The sequence below is a fragment of the Crocodylus siamensis genome, chromosome 5 (assembly GCF_052110815.1).
Source record: "Crocodylus siamensis isolate JL-2025a chromosome 5, ASM5211081v1, whole genome shotgun sequence".
Lineage (NCBI taxonomy): Eukaryota > Metazoa > Chordata > Crocodylia > Crocodylidae > Crocodylus > Crocodylus siamensis.
In genome coordinates, this window is record NC_143399.1 from 158,931,479 (window position 1) to 158,950,455 (window position 18,977).

The window sequence follows — 18,977 nt, forward strand, 5'->3', positions numbered from 1 at the left end:
TTTTAATAGCTCTTTACCTGGGCTAGGTAAAGGAGCAGTGGTAGACATCTTTAATGGCTTGGCATCTATCTTTCATGGGTATGAGGTGATGATTATAGGCTGGTTTTGTACTAGTCTAACTTCCTTGGCTTAACTAGACTAGAAATGGTCAACATTTAAACATCCAGAACCAGGTTGTAATCCAAACTGTAAATCCAGAGTTAGTGGGGGAACTAAAGAAACCAGTTTGGTTCCAGAAGTAGTCTAACCAAAGGGCAACTTAGCTCACCCAGAATTCTAGTAGACTGCCATAGCTAGGTTGGTTTAAGTACCTGCATTAGCTAGTTTAAACCTAGCTTAGATAGTTTCATACAGTCTGTAGTATAGACTTCTCTTGTGTTGACAGTGGAGTTACTCCAGATTTAATTGGTTTAGCAGTGCACAGCATACATGTCCTTTTGTGCTTGGTGTTTACAGAAAGAATCAATTATTGCTAAACTTATTTTGTTAATTTCCAATTGTTATGGTTAAAACTGGTGGGTATAACCACAGCCTGTCTTTAAAACAGCAGAAACAGTTAAGCTTATTTATGAGGTGATAGTGGACTTGAAACCAACACAAAGGCACTTCCAAGGCCACTCATGAATTTGACCTATTAGGGTGGAGGGCTTTGCTATGCATTGTTTGAACTGGGGGAGTGGAGGACATGAGAGAGAGAGCAAAACAAGCAGAGGCAACAGAAAGGAATAGAAAGGGAGGCACACCCTGAACAAGCAACTGGTAGCACAATCTTAAGAAAAGTCTAGAGAAAGCCTTTGGGCACTCTTGCTGGCTAAATAAACGGGGCACTGGGTTGTGTGAGCAGGGAAGAATGGGCTGATTTCTGGGCAAAGAAGGATTAGAGACTATTATGATTCCACCCACCACCCTGGTGTATACAGGCTCACAGATCAGAGGTGAGAAAATAGAGTATGAGTTACAAAGGGCAGGTGTTGGCAAGACTTGGGATCAATCAGAGATAACAAGTGGAGAGATCAGTACTGAGGCTGTCTACTGAAAAGACCATCTAAGTCTTCTGCAATGCATATGAGTCAGCTGATCCTATTTTCAAATATTCTTTCAGTTTTACATACTTCCCTATGTTTTTTCCCTCACCCACACCCTTTTGTGTCATTCCAGCTGTGAAATTTCCCTGCACCTCTCATTTCAGAGAGACACGGTTCTCTTCCCATCAATGCCTTGCCTAGTTTCAGATCTTCTTTCCCACATTAACACTCTTTCTCATCCTTTACTCGTATTTATGGGCTTCTTTGAACCCAAGTTCTCATCCATTCCAGTAATAATAGTGTGCCCAGATCCTCTCTCAATGCCATCTGCATCCCCACAGTTTTCTCCCTCCAATGCTGACATATCAAGGACACTTCTTTTCTTTGTTGTATGTTCCCTCTCCACCATCTGTCAGGTGCAGCTTACTTACAGCATCCATGTGGAAAGAGTCTGTATTACATGGTGTTCTGAGTGTCTGGGCTACCTCTGTGTTGCCAGATAAACATCCTGAGTATTAGCTTAAGTTATAGATAAATTAGTAGAAACCAGTAAAAATAGAGGAATATTGGAATCGACAACTACAGTATGTATCTCTCTACAGTATGTATATAAGTATAGTGTATTTTTATATGCATATTGTTTGGGGGGGATAAAAAACAGCTATGTAAAAACTGGCTATGAAAAACTAACCATTAAATCCAGGTTTCAGGTAAGCAATAAAAGAGACAGCTTCACTAGACCTGTTCAAAGCTATAATGAATGCCTAAGTCTGATTAAACCAGATGTGGAACATGAAAGAGCAGACACAAGAGTTCAGAGAGACAAGAACAAACGTAAAGAGGCCAAGATCCAGAAGATTTGGAGTCCAAGTCTTCTCAAAGAAGTGATCCCGAGTTCAAGACAGAGTAACTCTGCAGATGGAACTTAGAGCAGTGTGAATGAACAGAAGACTTCATTCCCCAGGTGTGTCAAAGTACTATCGTTTACCAGTACAGAATGTGCCGGGTAGTTAAAAAAAATATTTGGGGGTTGGGTTCCCTTTGTTTTTTAAAACTCTATGCAGCATGGCCTTGTCTTTACACAAGAATGTAAAGACAGTAAAATTCAATAGAAGAATCAAGTCAGCGGACATGTGTTCTTGAGTTTCTTGAGTTTTCCCAGTTGTGAAATGAAAACTTTTATTTTTATCATGTTTGCAAAGTACTGAGAGATCTAAAGATGAGAAGTACCATGTCTAGGCTAAATATTCATTTTTAAATGTATTGAACAAGAAATAGAAAAACAGAGATTGTTTGGGGCACATAGCTTTATCTATCTGCTATGTAAGCCCCCAAACTCTGAAATATGAGGTCCAATACAATTGTCCATTTGAGCAGATGGAAGGAGCCATCATTTTTTATGTTCACTAGGTCAGACTAATGGATGGGAGAGATGGTATTTAGTTTTTAGCTGTGAGACTGCTTACCCTTAAAGAGATGAGCAAAATTTTCTCTGTAGGTTTCTAGTAATTTTTGCTTTTTTCCTATTGAATTGAAAATGTCAGGTAGGGTTGTATTACTGGCATCATGGACTGATATGATCAGACATGCCTAGTGCGAACTATGATGTGTTAAATTGGGAAATCCAGATGCAAGAATACTTCTGCCTGAAATAACAACATATTCTAGTACCCCAGCTTGAAATGAAAAATGTTTTTGTAATTCCCTCTCTACTCTTTAGAGGGTAGAGACTGGAAGCAGCATAGGCACATTAGTGTGGCACTTCTCCCAGGCTAAGAAGGAGGGAACCTAGGAAGAGCACTGTTCTCATTTAGAACTACCTTGGCTGTCACCGTATAGCACAGTATTGTGCAACATAGACATACCCTATAACAGCAGAAACCAAGAATGTGCCAGTCAACAACAAGCTCCAATGACAAGTCTGTTTCTTAAGTGACAGAAATGTACTCAGTACAGAATAGTTGAGCTGGCTGAGTGTGAGTTGGACTCCAGAAGTGCGAGAAGGAAAACCAGAAAATAATAGAAAGCATTAACAGAACTTATTTGAATTTCAAAAAACATTTAATTAAAATGGAAAGTTTAGAGTTGAAGCAATTCTTTGATTCTCTTGCTCATCACTGCTTATTTCCCAGTTACAGTTTAATTAACAAAATAATGATTCAAATGAAGATTGAAAATGTTTTCTTCAGAGTTCCTCATATTAGCCATATTTACCATGTTAACTTGCATACCACATGCATACTTGCTTTTTTTTAGCCCCAAAAATCAGCTTTCCAAAATTGGAGTGCATTTCTTAAGCAGGAAAGCTGATTTTTTATACTGGAATGGAGGAATGGAAGCATGGTAACATTGTATCCATTCCCCTGCTCCTGCCATCCTCAGGGGAGTTCACCTTTTGGGTTTAGAGGAACTGGTAGTAGCTTCTGGCTGAGCAGCTGCCTCCAACTCACCCATGGTTGTAAGGATGGAATTTTAGCTCTTCCCTGAACAGCGCTAGTTGGGATTCAGCCATGTGGTCAGGATATCCTGCAGTCATAATTCATGACACTAGAAAATATTTTCTTTTCATTCTGCGTTCCCAAAGCAAGGTGTATGTTTGGGGTCATGTGGTATGTGAGAATATACGGTACCATACCCAGCTCATTTACTAATAGGATTACCAATGTGCACATTCTCCTTTGAAGCCAGGAAGAATGAGCATTGTTTCACCGCTATGCATCTAGAAGTCAGTCCTGTCCCATCTTGGCATGATCTAAAACCCATTGAAAGCACTGGAATGATTTGGTTTAGGTCTCTTGGATCAGCCTGTTTTCAGTTCACTAGAAATGAATGTAAAAAATATCCCAGATTTTAAAAGCTCTATAAAAAAGTCTGAGGAACAGGATTTTGTTAGAGACCTGATCTAGTTCTCTACATCTATCTGCATGATCTGATGCATCCGCAATATCTTTTTATAAATCAACTCCTCCCCTTTACCTCACAAAAGCAATCAGGGTTACAGCCAGTCAGGTGGTTTTATGAGACAGTTTTTGCTAGGAAGTGCTGATTCAATGAGCCCCACGTTTATCCTGTCATCTCTTTAATTCAACAAAAAAAATTTTTTTTTTCTTTCCCAGACTGAAACCAAACATTAAAAAAAAATTCTTATAAAACAGAAAGTCTCCATCCTAGTTAGCTCTGCTCAGGATGCTGAATAGGAACCCAAAAAAAAAAAATCCCCATTAATTTAAAGAATTACTCTAACCGCAAAACAATTGCAAACAGATGGGTAAATAAGAACAATAGAAATAAACAAAGCAATAGCTTTGGTAACCATTTAACAATGCGTATGAAACAAATGAGATTGTAGGTGCATTTTAAAATTGGAGAGGGATGATATGAGCCAGATTTCATGAGCCTGGCCTTCCACATCATGCAGGCCAGAATAGCTATAGCCAGGTCTATTGACTGTCTATCGACTTGAGGCAAAATGGCAGGCCCCTTAAATAAAGAACAGGATGTAAGCACAAAATCCTGTCAAACGGAGACTCAAGTTGAAGGTATTGAATATAGCTTCAGAGCTTTGTAACACTCAATTTAAACGGAATCTGAAACTTGCCAGACAGCCAACGTAAAGAATACAAAGTAGTATGAATATTATCATGATAGGTCAAAGCCAGGTAGAAATGTGCTGCTGGAGTCTGAAGACTCTGAACTATAATATTGTATTTGGCTCTGGATAGCTCGCAGACCCTCTCTTTTCTATTTGTGAAACTGGAATCACCTATTATATTTAGAGCTGCTGGAAACGTTTTTGACAAAATGATTCATCTCTGAAGCATTCCATTTTGCTGAAGGTAAAACATTTTGCTAGGTGCCTTCCAAAGCAGAGGAAATAAATTTTTATCTGAAACTACCAGGATAGCTGTTTCAGAGTCTATATCAAGCCAAAACAGTGTCTCCCATCAGAAGGCTTAAAAGGAAAACTAAAGTGCTAGGGTAATAGAGAATTGAGTAGTGATGTTTGTGACTTTACCAGTACTATTGACATTTGAATTTTAAGATTAATATTGAGAGATGACTGTTGGTTTAATGTGATTGATATAAATGTTATATTTTTTGTTTATGAAACCAATTATTTAGTTTTCCCCTTAGGGCTGCATGCAGCTATTACAGCTAGAAGCTATGGGGGTTAGATCTCTTTAAAAATGTCTCCCCAATTTAACTTAGTAATTAGATAGATGCTGGGAGCCTGTGCTAAGATAAGTCTTGGGAGGGGGAGGGCAAGTGGGTCGGGAGGGAATCAGTGTCCATAAATAGTGTCAGGGTGGGTAGGAAAAGTGCAGCCCCAGGGCCGGACCTTGTGGCTGAGCTTTCCCAGCCTCTGGGCTGTGCTCAAAAATGTACAGAAGTTCAGTTAGATTGGTTTACCTGTACCTGATCTAATTTATTGTATCTCTGAGATATATTTAACTTAGCTCAGGTCAGCCATTTTTTGACCAGTCTAATCGTCTTGGAAATTCTGTACAGTTTGCACTTAGATGGACCTATCTAGGAACAATATAAGTTGCACACATGGGTGAACTAAGTTAGACCAGCTGGCCATTTTTAATGCAGACTAACCTCTCCCTAACCTGCCTGAAGGTCTGTACATATCCTATGTGTTTTCCCCTTTCCATTCCTGCCAGTAGCAGCATTCCAGTTCTCCCCAAAATGGGCTTTTTGTGTTGTTGGTCAGACAGATATAGTGTCATGCTACTGCATCCTTAATTTAATCAAAAATAGAAAGTAATCAACTTCATCTGTAGTAGAGACATTAGCATTTCCTGTGGACCACATGAAATAATAATCAATGGTGATGATGGCCAAAACTGAGAAGTGCCTGTTAATTTATCCCATTACTCTGTACATATGTTATCAGCCCTTTATGTGGTTTGATTTTGGAAGCTGTATTTGGTCTTTCATGTGCCATACGGTGCACTCGAGTCTTCTATATATGTTTTTGCAAAATAGTACCTCCTACTGCTGCTGCTTTAAATACAAAGGGCCAGATCTTTAACTGGTACAACCAGCATCACTTTTCTGAATGCTGTATCCGGCCTAAGATAGCATTTTGTAGTGCAGTGTTTGCAGCAGTTATTTTAAAGATCAGTGGTCAGCTACAACAAAACACAGTCTCCTCTATAATCCGTGAGATTGGTTAAAGGAAGGAGAGTGCAATTGTTTTACTTCTGATTCTCTTGTAATTATCTTGCCTTCCCTGCAACCTGACTGCACAGAGACATTTACAACCATCCAATATAGACTGCCAGACCTAGGTGTTATGGACCTGGTCTCCAGGGATCATAACCATATGGTATTTTAGGGGAGGACACAGTTCATTTCAGAGCCATTCGATTGAGCAGCTTTCTTTTCTTTATTACCCCATTGCATTTGGCAGCAATCCACCAGAGGCAGATTCTCTGCTCTCACAGGAATGATCTGCCCACTCTGTCCATTTAACAGGACATTCAGCTCAGAAAATCCAGTTGCTGATCACACATGTGGAGCAGATGTGCGAGCATGCGTAGCAAAATAAAAAATACAAAATCCCAGCAGTGCACTAGGGGAAATGTAGCGTAACTACTGAAAAACAGTGACACAAAAGCTCTGATTCTGAAACGGTGTTATTATTGTTGTAAGGAGGTATTTTTCTTATTAATCCTTCTTAAGGGAAAAAAAGCGCATGCTCTCTTTATTATTTTTCTTTTTGGAGGTCGGAGAGGATAATTCATTTTATCCTAATGTGACTTTTTTGTTCATTTACACAGCCTTCTCCTTACAAAGATACAATTCTAGCTATTTTGACGAGACTGTCTTGGGGCCCTACCTCTCAGGAACTGATTGTTGGAAAACTTCCATTGGAAAAAAACACACCCTTTTAAAAGAGAGGATATCAGAAGTATACATTTTTTATCCATGCCCCACAGACTTGCATATAAAGGGAGAGCACCAGCTGTTTTTCTCATGGTGAATAAGGGTTACTTGGGGAAATCTGACTTCCTGTTTTTACATGGACAGCTACATTGTTGTATAACCAGTTAATTTTGGTTAGGTCAATAGAGCAAGTTTAATTATTGGAACTTTCTTTATACAGTCAAGCAACATATTGTACATAAGAAAGAATAAATACTGGGAAGTCAGAAGTGTGTACAGTAGCTGATTTTATTATATTTATTTTTTGTCTTTCTTGAATATACCACCTCTTTTCATATATTGTACAATGTGCAGAAAATATTTCCTGTGCTATGAAATACAGCCTGAAAAAGGATGATTATTTTATACCTCAGAGCTAAAATTAAAAATAAAATGTAAAGTACAATGTATGTAAAATTAAAAGAAAAAACAAAGGAAACAAAGGAAGAAAATACCCAGCCTACTAACAGAAATGAGACAACTTCTTCAAATAGTTGTAAAATACTTCCCAGCCTTGATACAGCAGAGCTCATAATAATGAAATTCAGAGACTCTCTATGCCATGCACTCCTGCTTATTAGTAAAAGACATTACTCAACATGCTGCCTTCAAACTGTGGTTCTCATTACAAAGACAACTTCTCATGGTAATACAGAATATTAACTAATTGCAAAATGAAATATATTAACAACTAACCATGTTTTATGCCATCTGTGGCATCCTAATTATAGAACTCACCTTCTAATTCATTTGCTTTTTTGTTCAGTGGTTCTCTCTCACCCTTTCACTCATTTTAGTTTTTACTGTAAGTTACAGTGGATTTCTAAATTTTGGTTTTGGTTAATGCATCAAAGGATATATCTGTCAGTTTTCTTCAGTTTTTCATAATATACATGGACTCCTCTGTATGTTGTTATATAACTTCAGACTTAAAGCAACCAGATCATTCTAGATACTATGATACATTCCTGTGTTTTGGTACAGTGATATTATACCAGGAGGAACCTTCAGGTATTGTGATAGGAATGGATATTTTTTTATTCATATCCTTATTCTTAATAAACATCCCAAAGAAAAATATTCAACAGCAGCAGGCAGTAATAAAGAGGCAGAAAATGGCAAAACCACAGTGCTGAAGGAAGCCTATGTGAAAACACTGGTTGTGTCTTCCTGGTTACAGAAAACAAATAGAACTGTTCAAAGTGCTTGCCAATAAGGGCCTGCCAAATAAAATATTGTTTTATGAAGTCAGGAAAAAACTAATTTTAAAGGTTATTGTAGGTTATTTGTGGTCACGTCTCGTGTGCATAAAACATTATGTCATCTTGAACCCTTCACTATTTTTATTTTAGTCCTGTAGGTCTTTGTCTGAGACACTGTTGCAACTGTAGAAACCGGAAAGGTGCTTTTATTATGAAATAGTTGCAAAGCCTGTTCTACAAAATGAATGGAAAAAAGTCCAAGCCAACAAAATGCAAGAACCCATCAAATCAGATCAGTCTTACTGCTAATACAATATATTCACACTACATGATAACTTGAGAGAAACAAGATCACTATAGTAACAGTAAATTTGGAATCTGAAGGTTGCAAAATGTTTCTCTTAGTTCAGTATCCATAAAGTTTATAGTACTTATTATGTGTGATACTAACCCTACAAAATACTCTGGAGGACATCTGCTTTTCTTCACAGGATAAACAATATTGTGGATGTGGTAATGATTATCACTGGAGCAATCTGTTGGCACATGTTACTTGCTTGTCTCTGCTCTTCAATATGATTGGCTGGTTTAGCTTATATGAAAAAGTTATACCAGCACCAAATGTAACATATCTAGATGAAAAGGTAAACAATTTACATATGCATTTGTTCGAGAGATTAAAGAGTTAAATCTCTTTGCCACCACCAGACAAAGCTAAAGTTGGTCTTGCTTTCCTTTGTTATATTTTAAATTTTTCAGGGCAGGACACATCTCTTCATATATCTTTTACAGCACCTAGCACAACAAGGCCTTTATATCAATGGGAACTTCCGGGTTCCATAATAATTCAATTAGTAATTAATAATGCAGATAATATCCTCTCTCATGCAGGTTCCTTGAACTCACCTTTTCAAAGTCTGATCCAAAGCCTCCTGAAGGGCTCTGACCAACTGTTCCATTTTTAATCAACCTTTACTCCTTTGTAATCGTAGATTTCTACCTACTGCTAACCTGGTTCTGTGGCATACCTCACATTCATCTTCTCTAATTGTCTTTCTTCATAGAGGTCAAAATGACCATAAATATTAAGAAAAAAATAGCCTCTGAGAGAACATACAATGTCAGTTTAGACATTTTGCTCTTATGAACTATCCATGGATCCATCCATCACATGCTGGCATATCACTGTGTTGCTTGACCCAAAGTCATCCTCTCTTTCTACAAGGAGGCTAAGGCTGACAGACTGCTGCTCTGTTATGAATCAGCCAATAGCTAACTGTTCCAGGACAACTGCTGTTCCCACAGAGGCCAACAACATATGCCTTGCAAAAATGTGCAAAGAGCTTCTAAAATGATAGTCTACAAATTCTGTTCTCACCCAGTGTTATCTATCGGCCTGCTTTACATCACTAAATCATTTATAAAACAGCCTTCTGAGTATTTGTTGTCCTCCCTACAAGCTATCTTTTGTTGTCCCTAACACATTCCCTCTTCATGTTGGTAAGTAATATCCAGAAATCTATATAATGTATCCAAATATCTTTCCCAGCTGTTAATCAGAATTATGACTTTGCTAACTATAGCACACCGGATCTTGCAAAAACTGTTACATGATGGGCAATTCTTAGCTAAATGGGCATTCTGAATTAAATGCTTCTCCTTAGTCTAGTAACACTTTGAAAAAAATTCTCTGGTCCTCACAGTATGGGGAATAAATTGGCTTAGATTACTTACATATTGATGAAGCAGCCTCCCTTGTACTAGCTAGAGTCTGGACTGTGGAAACCAGAGTAATTTAAAACAAACCTCCCTTCCTCTCACAACTGTAATAAATGCATAAGTAGAGTAAAAAGAAACCGGCATGGATGCATGGTGGACAAACTGATATGCAACCTCTGAGTAAAGCTTTTTGTCATAGAAATCTGAAGTCATTCAATGTGGAGTTTTGTGTCTGACATTTACTGACCTATCTAGATGACAATAGGTGATGACTAGTAATGGAGTACATAGAAATGTTTTCAGAATTATAATTATATGTAAAACTTGTGCCATTCAATAGGCAGGTGACTTATACCTGGATACTGTACTTCGATAATTTTACTGCTCTTTTACAACTCTGCTTTGTAAACCTCTGAATGCATCTCCCCAAATATTTTTAACATTATGGCCATGTCCGCATGAGCATGGCCATTTGATTCCCTGGAGACAACTAGCAGCAGGACACTTTGTGATGCCACTAATTGTCCCCAGGGAACACCTGTGCTATGTGTCCTCTTACATGTGGCAGGTTACCCCAAGTGGAGTAGGAGAGGCTGGGACCAGCACTGGGCTGGCCCCAGCAGGCCTATCAGGGGTTCTGGGGGCCTTCTGGGGCTGGAGCAGCAGCAATTCTGCCTCTCTGAGCCTGGCTGGCAGCTGGGGCATGGCAGCCAGGCTCCGGTTTTGAGTGGCATGTGCTGCCCCTGCAACTCCACTTTTTTGTGTGTGTGTGCATTTTTGACCCCGGATATTCCCCTCCATGCTGCTCCCTTGTGGCACAGAGAACAGCTGAATGTGCAGGATGTGGTGTCACAGACATGTCTGCGGGACCGCGTATTGCACAGCCATGCTTGTCTGGATGCAGCCCATGTGTAGGAGCAAAAAATTATATTGGTGCTATCAAGTGTCAGTATTTAGATTTAGAAGAGAATAAAAATGTTCTTCCTTGTGAGTTTCTCTTCCCCAGCAGGCTTAAACTTTACAATTTTGTGGATATCAGAAGGAACATTAAGCTTTTTTCTGTCTAAAATGTACATTTCGGCAAAATTGATTCTTATTTGAGGGCCAAAGGAAAACCATAAAATCCTCAAAGGCCTTAATATCTAGAGGAATTACTGTGCGTATGATTGAAGCGTATGTCACTTAGGAAAGGCATTTCACTCTGGCCCTCCATTAAGAACCTCACCACCTTCCACAGTATTTCCATAAAGAGAATATCATTTATTTGTAAAGGACATGCTCTACAGATTGTGTCTAATTAGAGATGGTCCTTGTCTTTATCACAAATAAGTAATGAGCAAGGTAAACTCACAGCCCAGGGGAGAATAATTAACACAATTTTAATCCACTTGTGCACCCTCCTAGTTCCAGAATACTTCAAGGACTAAAGCAGTACTCAGTCTAATTTACACAGCTCTGGGCCCGTTTGCCATGGTGGATATTGGATTGCGCAGTATCTGTGCAACGCTAGGTGTGATGGCCTCCAGATAACACTCCACTGTAGTCCCCTTCCTCTTCTACATGTCCCTTATGTCTGTGCTTGCAAGGGCTTTTTAGAAGGACGGCCTGAGGCTTTTACTGCAGTGCCTGCATGGGAGGTAGGGGGCAGGGAGGGATAGGACATTTTACAGTCGTACCTGGGCTTTTTGTGTTCCTTAAAACTATTCTGACCTTTTACTTGGCAAAAAGGATTTGGAGCAGGGGCAGGAATCTCATCTAATATTTCATACCTGGATACAGTATTTTTCCAAAATCAATTCCTAATACCCCACTGATTTTTGTTTTTCTGTGCAATTGCCAGTTGGCATTACATATGTTATTTCCTTGCTATAGTATCAGACTTCTGGAAGGAATCTCATGAGCACAGTTTCTATGAATGGCTTATCATTTGTACCTTTTGGATAAAAGCTTTTCACTGAACTAAGCTTTAGTCTTTTATTCCCACTATGAATTTCATTTCACCCAGGTGCCTCCTACCTCCTAGCTTGTAAATATTTTTCATTAGAGTCAGTAACATGGAATTCATGCTAAGCAAGCCAGTAGGAGTCACGAGAGAATTTCTGCTGGTGTTTAAGAATCCTGCTAGTTACTCAAGCCTGTCCAATAGGGGTTTGGGAAACATCATTCAGGTAGAGGATGTTATTGGCCCAGAAATACTGTGTACTGGCAATAAAACTGCTTAATCCATTGGTCGCCCCCCAGATACCACTATCCAGAGGATGGCAATGGAATTTCTTTCACCTTCTGAGCAACCACATTTATGTTCTACTTAAAGGAACTAGTTTCTGGTCACCAACTGGTCCCATTAGTGGAAGCTTTTAATCCACTCGTAGTGACATGCCAGTCAAAACACCTGCTGAATTTAAACCATGATTCTAGAGGCCTTGGACTTTCCTTGGACCTTCCTTCCTGTTCCTTCTTATCTCTTCCAGTGGAGTAGAATACCCTTTTTCAAAGAGCAGAGAATCATGGAGAAGCCTGTGTCTTTGTATGCAGGAACTTATATACATATGTACTTCAGTATTTACTTCCTTCTCCCATAATACATAGTGACTGTCATTATGATTTAGGCTTCTTGCAAAACATGTCTATGCTGGCTCTAGTCTAGATCCTCCTCCTTTTAGATCGGGGTGGGCCAACAGCCAGATTCCATTTCCCAGAACCCCTACCCACGTTGCTACGGCCAGTTTCCATGGAGACCCCAGGAGCAGCAGGGCCATGATGACATGGGACCAAGGTTTCCATGGAGACCAGCACAAGTAGCACTGGTAGGACATGTGGCTGGGATTTTGCAGCTGTAACAGTGTGGTCCAGAGCCAGGGCAGAGCTATGATCCACTGCCTGCACACCCCGCTGGGGCAGAGACACAATCTGCTACCTGCACAAATCGCAGCTCTGCCCCGGTCCCTGCAGGCAGTGGATTGCAGCCCTGCCCTGACTCTGGCCTGTGCTGTCACCACTATAAGATTCTGGCCCTGGCCCCATAGCAGCTCCCCACCCAGCCACATGCTCCCACCAGTGCTGCTTGGCCTGTCTCCATGAAAACCCTGGCACTACTCTGTCACAGCCCTGTTGCTCCTGGGGTCTCCAGTCTCCATGATAACTGGCCACAGTGACGCAGGCAGGGGCTGCTGGGAAATGGAGTCCACTGTGGGTCTGATCCAGCCCCAGGGGCTGGACCTTCCCTGCCCCTGTTATTCACCGTGACTTGCCAAAGCTATGGAGGGCCTTTAATTTTGTAACTTCTGCCCAAAAGGATGATTGTATTTTTTAAAAATCCAGCAAGTCTGAAAATATCTTGACATAATATTGAAGGGAAAAAGCCATCATTTTATCACAGGAAACTTTCCTTGTACAAATAGCTTTACAGTTTTTATAAATCTACTTTCCTGTATGAGGCAGAATCATTGTTCTCTCTGTTTCACTCTTTAAAGAAGTACATGTGAAGAAGAAATGTTGCAAGGCTAAGAGAGAAGACGCACAGAGATTAGAAATGTGGGGTCAGGCTCTTCTGGATGGAGTTTAGAGAGCTCCCTTGTCTCTCTCTTACTGTTGTCCTTCCTCTGGGCAGTCACCTGCAGCACATGAAGAGTATGAGTTGTACTCAGAAGGAAGCAAATATTCAACAGAAATCCAGTTACATAAAGACAGACAGAATCAGAGGCTTAAAGAGCTAATTACCTGCCTTTAGGGAAGCTTTTAATCATTTGTAAGAAGTCCAAGAACTTGATCTTTCTGGATAACAAGCACTCTAGTCTCACTCCAGTACAGCATTTAGGCACATGAGCATTCCCATACATCCATCTAGTTACTCATGTATGGCCCTGAGATGTGTGTGTCCTACAATCACTGGTGGCCTTCCCCCCCCCCCCCCATACTGTAGTTGCCCAAGGAACTAATTTTCCCATTTTACAGTTGAGGACCCAAAACAGAGGAAGATAAATGAAATACCCCTGGTGGCCTCAGGACTTTTGCCTTACTGTTGTTCTCCAAGCATCGCCTCCCTCCCATTTTCTCACTCTTGCGTGCCATGCCTTGCTATTATCATATGCTTGGGAGAGTAAAGAGGATCCCAGAGTAAGCCTTCATCTTCTACTCTATGGGCTCCTTATGAACCCCACCTGTCTGTATCCTGCCCTCAGACACTAAGCCTGACCTCCCTGGCCCATCCATGCCTTCTAGGACACTAATCACCTTAATGGCTATTGATTGTCTCTGACTTCCCTTACAGCCATGCATTTGCCTCACAGGTGTTACTGCTCACGTGGGGCACTTTGCCCCAAGACAGTTCTAGGCCACTTCAGGCTTTTATGCCCATGACCTTCTCAGCCTCTGCCCCAGTTCTCTAGCTGGGCCTTTTTGCCTAGGTCCACTACCCTGGACCTGGCTTATAGGTTCTAACCACAGTCTTGACCGCTTGTGCTCTGGTTTTGCCACTCTCAGGATTATAGCACCTCTTGGGCTTCAGGCACCTGGCCGTGGTTCTCAGCCCTCTTTTGTTTGTGCTTTGGCTTTCTTGACCTCAGGCTGGCCATTGCCCACTTGCATCCTCCAGACTTCATGTGCCCCACTGGCACTAAACTGCAGTGTACCTGTCAGGCACCCCACCACATCTTCCTCATCATTCCTTTGCTAGCCATACCCAGTCCAGGTGAGCCCTCAGGTGGTAACTGAAATTTAAAGTCCTCTGGCTGCATCACAGCCTTTATCTCTTTCACAATTCTCCTGCCTTTTACTCGTAGCCTGCTTGGTAGTTGGGATCCCCCAGGCAGTCTCTCAGCCACAGTCATCATGGAGGAACTTTATCCCTGGCAGCCTGAAAAAGACCTACTATCTCCTGGGCTCAAGCCCTGAGCTTACATGCTGCCTCAGTCCAGCCCCTCTGGGTCTTGTGACTTCTCCCCAGCCACCACTGTTGTGGTGATCTCTATAACACAGGTGTGGCTGACCTCTAGACCAGTTTACAGCTGCTGGGCTAGGACCTATGGCCCTGCTTCTTGGGACTAGTACTGCAGGCCAGCAACCTCTGAATGCAGTCCCAGCCTAAAGTACCCAGGCAGTTTGTTCTTCTGCTACTCTTAAATGGGCAGACTACCCCACCTGGAGCTCTCCCTATTGCTGGGGTTCCCTTAAAGTAGTGGGGAGCCTCTGTCTCCTTCTTAAAGATGCATAGCAAAAATTAAACTAATTATTAATATTCAATTAAGATCAAATGAGAATTCTCCATGAGGATGAAACTTTGATTTCTTCTTTGGGATTGTCTGAGCCTGTCCACAGAGCTTGTGTTAGTAGTAGAAGCATGTCCTGTGACACTGATTGTGCAAATATGAAATTGTATTTGGAAGGACAGTCCTTGTTTTGGAAAATTAGATGAAAATTTTAGTTGCGGGGAATTTGATGACTCAGAGATTGGCACTAGATACAAAGCCATTTCTCCTCCACATCACCAATTCAGAAGAACAGCAGCCAGAAGTCATTACTCTCTGATTGCTGTTCAGTGGCTGATGTGATGGAATGATTCCAGTTACTAGTCCATATCACAAAAATAACCATTAAATTAGCGTTACTACTCAGCAAATAGTGAAGCTAATGACAGCTAACATGTACAATAAACAGTCACAAAAGACATCAATTCACCAATAGTTAAACTGAACAACAAAAGTAAAAGCAGTTAACTTTTAATTTTACAGCATCTGAAATTGTTTTGGGCATAAGCTTTTTGGAATACTTATAATCTAATGTCATTGTGACCGAATGAAGAGGCAATACTATGGCAAAGAGAGTAGGGACTATTTAGAAAAGCTCAATGTGTACAAGTCTATGGGGCAGATGTGATGTACTCTAGGGTGCTGAAGGCAGTTGGCTGATGTGACTGCAGACAGACTGGCCATTATCTTTGAAAACTTGTGGTTATTGGGAGAGGTCCTGGATGATTGAAAAAAGGCAAATGAAGTGCCCATCTTCAAGAAAGGGAAGAAGGAGGCTCTGGGGAATTACAGAGTAGTCGGCCTTATATCAGTCCCAGGAAAAAACATGAAGCCGGTCCTCAAGAAATCCATTTCTAAACACTTGGTAGAGAAGACGGTGATTAGCAACAGCCCCTAGGGGTTACACTGGACAATTAGCCAACAGCATGCCCTTGTTGCCAAGAAGGCTAATAACATACTGGGCTGCTTTGGTAGGAGTGTTGTCAGCAGATCAAGGGAAGTGATTATTCTTCTCTATTTGGCACTGGTGAGGCCAGATCTGGAGTACTGTGTTTAGTTTTGGGCTGCTGCAACAGGTTCCACCTTCAGGGGTGGATGTGAAGCCCCTGGAGTCCCTTTGGCCCTGGCTCCCTCTGCTTAGTTTGGGCAGCATCCTTTCCATCTCATCTGCCATGCCTTGACATTTTTGTTATTTATATAAAGGAGGGCACTGCAGGGCTTTCCAATCTGTTCTCATCATAACCACCAGGTGTTTGTGGGTCTCACCATATGGCCTAATTGTGTGGTTCCAACTGTGTGTGGTTGTCTGCCCCCTACACCATGCCCCATGTCTCATGGGAGTCATCACTCATTGTTCTTCTTACGTTATGTTCTCAGCCCCTACTGGGCTATGGCCCTCTGGCTTCTATCCCCAGCCTTGTTGCTTCCAAGTCCTGGCCTCCCCCAGGCCCATCTGTTGCAGAGCCTGGCCTTCCTAGGCCAGTGCATGCCAAAGCCCTCTTCTTCCTGGCCTATTGCTTTCCCATTCTCTGCCCTGTTCTTGGGATCTCTACCACTTACCCCAACTTGCTTGGTGTGCATAGCTTTGATGCAGCCCTGCTCCCAGAAACTCCTCACCTCTTGGCAGTCAAGGCTACACTGCCTGACTCAGTTGGGATCTAGAATTATCTCCTGGCTAAGCCAAGCCCTCTCTCAGTCAGGAGACTCAGTAATCACCCCCCTGTCATACCTACAGGGTGCTTTCCAAGCTGCCTATCTACTTCAAGTGGCAGGCTCACCATGCAGCCTGGCACAGCTGCCCACTAAAGAAAGGGTGCAGACAAATTGGAGAGAGTCCAGCAGTGAGCAACAAAAATGGTTTGAGACTGAGGGAACTGGGCTAATTTAGTCTAGAGAAGAGAAGACCAAGGGGGGATTTAATAGCAGCCTTCAACTATCTGAAAGTTGGTTCCAAAGAGGGTGGTGCTTAACTGTTCTCAACAGTGTCAGATGACAGACAAGGAGCAATGGTCTCAAGTAGCAGCAAGGGAAGTTTAGGTTAGCTATTAGGCAAGACTTTTTTCATGAGAAGGGTAAAAAAGCCTTGGAGCAAATTACCCAGAGAGGTTGTGGAATCTCCATCCTTGATGGTTTTGAAGACCCAGCTAGACAAAGTCTTGGCTGGGATGATCTAGTTGGGGATGGTCCTGCTTTGAGCAGGAGGTTGGACTAGATGTCCTGCGATCCCTTTCAACTCTAATTTGCTGTGATTCTAATTATCAGTATAGGATAGATAAATCATTCTAAATGGTTAGAATAGGTTTTACTTGGCTCTTGCTGGTGTTTAAAAAACAACCCCCCCAAACAAACCAACACTTGTAACAGTTCTTGTTTATTATTCTGATTTACTCTCCCATTATGGTCCTAGCCTTGTGTGACATGTTAAAAGACCCACGGGTTAAGGCAAAATTTGTAAACAATGGGGTCAGGCAGCATGGCTGTCATGTAACACTTGGCCTTCAAATATACAGTCAAAGTCCAGGTGGGGTTCTGCTTAAAGCACCATGCATTTTATAGAGACTAGTTCTTGGCATATGATTCTGCTTTAGAATTGTTCCACTGTCCTAACCTCACAGACTCTTGGCATAAGTTAAAATTGCCTGAGGCTTCCTGCTTGCTTCAACTAAAGGTCTCAGGAAACAAATAATCCATTTAATTTCTTTTCCTTGTATTGCATTGTTGGCATCCCAACAAAGCCTGCTTAGTGCTTAAGAGGTCTTATAGGAAGATATATCTATTTAACAGTAGGTGCTTTTGAATCAGCAGTGTTAGTCTCAAACAAGTGACATCCTTTTTGAGTGGCTTTTGAGGAAAGCTGCAACTTCATTGTTTCTCTTGGTTCAACTGTGTCTCTGACACAATGGGCATGTCAAGATGAGTGCACATGCGTGCTTTGCAGTGCCTGCAAGATGCCGCAAAACTCACGTGGCACATGTGAAAAGGTTCTCTCCACTGCATATTTGCAGCACAGAGCCAAAATTGGATACTGGGAAATCCCAGTATCTAAAAAAAAAAAAAAATGGTCTATAAAAAGTGGGATGGTACATGTGGCTGCATGTGTTTCCATCAGTGGAGGTGGAATCCTGAAACTTGCACTGAGAAGAAAAGCTTCTACTGTTAGAATTAAAGTAGTAATGTGATTAGCTGCAAGTATTAAAAGGCACCTATCTTATTATTTGGAATAGCCTATTAGGGAATACACTAAATCTAGTGAGTTACAAGTGCAAAGTTTGTTTTAATAAAGTTGTGAGGAGAATCTAGAAATTTGCATAAGGAAGAATCTTAAGACAGAGCATCATGAGAAGAAAAGGCTGTGCATTCACTACCATGTATATACATATATGAGAGAATCAAAGATCAGGCATAATAGCAGGGCTACACAGTACACACTGAACAGCATGGATTCTCTCTTCTTAGACATATTCAAATATGTATTTTTATTCATATCTTTTCCCAAAAGGAAGTGAATCCTTCCTTACTTTTCTTTAGAGCCCAGACACGTTTCAAATAGTTTGTTATTTAAGAACAGCAATAGTTGTTTCATAGTTGTTAAAGTCGGAAGGGACCTGAGCAGATCATCAAGTCTGACCCCCTGCCATGGGCAGGAATGAATGCTGGGATCAAATGATCCCAGCTAGGCGATTCTCTAGCTTCCTTTTGAAGACCCCCAAGGTAGGAGTGAGCACCACTTCCCTTGGTTGGTTCCAGATCCTAGCCACCTCAACTGTGAAGTAGTGCCTCCTAGTATCTAGCCTGAACCTACTCTATACCCATGAGGCATATATATTAATATTTTTCTACATTAATGTTGG

At 41.3% G+C, this 18,977-nt stretch overlaps 1 long non-coding RNA gene across 1 annotated transcript in view; it reads left to right on the forward strand.

The window, feature by feature from the left end:
• Window positions 1-1,868: 1,868 nt before the first annotated feature.
• The window catches only part of LOC149864825 (uncharacterized), a 57,504-nt gene continuing 40,395 nt past the window's right edge, over window positions 1,869-18,977 (forward strand). Inside the window, exon 1 of the long non-coding RNA XR_016442288.1 lies at window positions 1,869-1,989. This is a non-coding gene — a long non-coding RNA (uncharacterized LOC149864825). The remainder of the gene's footprint in view (window positions 1,990-18,977) is intronic.